The following is a 1648-nucleotide window of genomic DNA, read 5'->3' on the forward strand; positions in this document are numbered from 1 at the left end:
GAGGGTCATAAGGACAGAGGGACGTCGTATGCTGTAAAGCCCTGTGAGGCAAATTGTGATTTGTGATATTGGGCTTTATAAATAAAATTGATTGATTGATTGATTGATTGATTGAACATGCCACAAATTAATTTTAAAACTAGGCTACATTCATAATTATGACTTTTTATCTCACAATTTTGATTAGGAATGGCTATTTTTTTTCCATTACTGGCGAAAATGGGCTTCCATAGATAAAGATGGTTACGGTAAAAATATCAGNAAATTAATTTTAAAACTAGGCTACATTCATAATTATGACTTTTTATCTCACAATTTTGATTAGGAATGGCTATTTTTTTCCATTACTGGTGAAAATGGGCTTCCATAGATAAAGATGGTTACGGTAAAAATATCAGTGCGAGAGGCGGTCCTGGCTAGTTTTACGCACTGGGCGAACCATCCCTCTGAGCCCCCCCCCCAACCCCCCACCGCTTCCCACCCCCCACAGAACGATACCAGTTAAAGTATCACGGTTGTGAGTAGTATCACGATACCATGGCAAGAATGAAGCAGATGTGCCTTTTGTCATTTATAAAAAGATAAATCACTTTTCTATAATACATCAATGATATTTCAATGGAATAAATTACTTATTGACTTATTCATACTTCAAAAACAGCATCAATAAGTGATTAACATGGGGGGGGATCAAAATAAAATACAAATCAACCAGCCACCCTCCTCCCCTGACAAGTAAAGAACAGTCCCTCCATAAGTAACGAACAGTCCCTAAAGTGCGGTGAGGTTTGTGGGCCGTACTGACACAAAGAGAAATGTTAACGGCTCGTTTCTCCTCTGACACGCCACATACCTGTGTGCCGCTACGGCTCAGTTGTCCAGGTACTACTGGGCAGTCCTGACACCAACGAAAGAGGAAATTACTGGACCTGGAGTCGGATTCTCTGCGCCGGTAAGCCGTTATCTTGCGTTTTTCAGCTGCTCTCGTGTTCCCTCCTTTTGTGAAGGTCTTGTTGCCATCCTCTGCCAACCAGGCGTCATATGCCTCATGGCGTATTCCCCCGACATTTGTTCGGAATATTTCAAACCTTCTAGCTTTAAATTAACACTGAAGTTGCGTCTTGTCGCCATCATATCTGTTTACAATCAGCTGAGAGTGCGCAACTGCGCATGTGCCTGGGTGAAGGTTGATGTGTGTGTGGATGTGCGTCTCTGTCTCTGTGGATGTGTGTAATCCGGGTTTAGCGCTCTATAAATGACAAAACCTCACATAAACACGTCCGGTTTATAAAAAAGGCCGGCGTTTATTTATTAATTTTTTTTTAGACCGGTTACTAAAAGAGGCCGGCTGCTAATAGGGGCCTGGTTTAAAATTGAGGAAATACGGTGTGTTGATGGTGAGATGGGACGAGAGTACGCCTCAAAATAATCACCGGAACACGGGGAGAACATGCAGAACATACAGCAGAGACGATCACTTACCACGTCTGCTCGTTTTGTGATACTGACAGGTGGTGTGGCAGTATCTTTCAAGAAAAGCGTTTGAACTATTCCTGAGCTTCTGCGCTCCATCCTTTCACTGTAGTCCTCGTAAACAAACATTTTCCGGACCGTTTCCACAGGCGTGTTGGGATCGATGTCCAGCACA

The sequence above is a fragment of the Epinephelus moara genome, chromosome 19, assembly GCF_006386435.1.
Source record: "Epinephelus moara isolate mb chromosome 19, YSFRI_EMoa_1.0, whole genome shotgun sequence".
NCBI classification, from domain to species: domain Eukaryota; kingdom Metazoa; phylum Chordata; class Actinopteri; order Perciformes; family Serranidae; genus Epinephelus; species Epinephelus moara.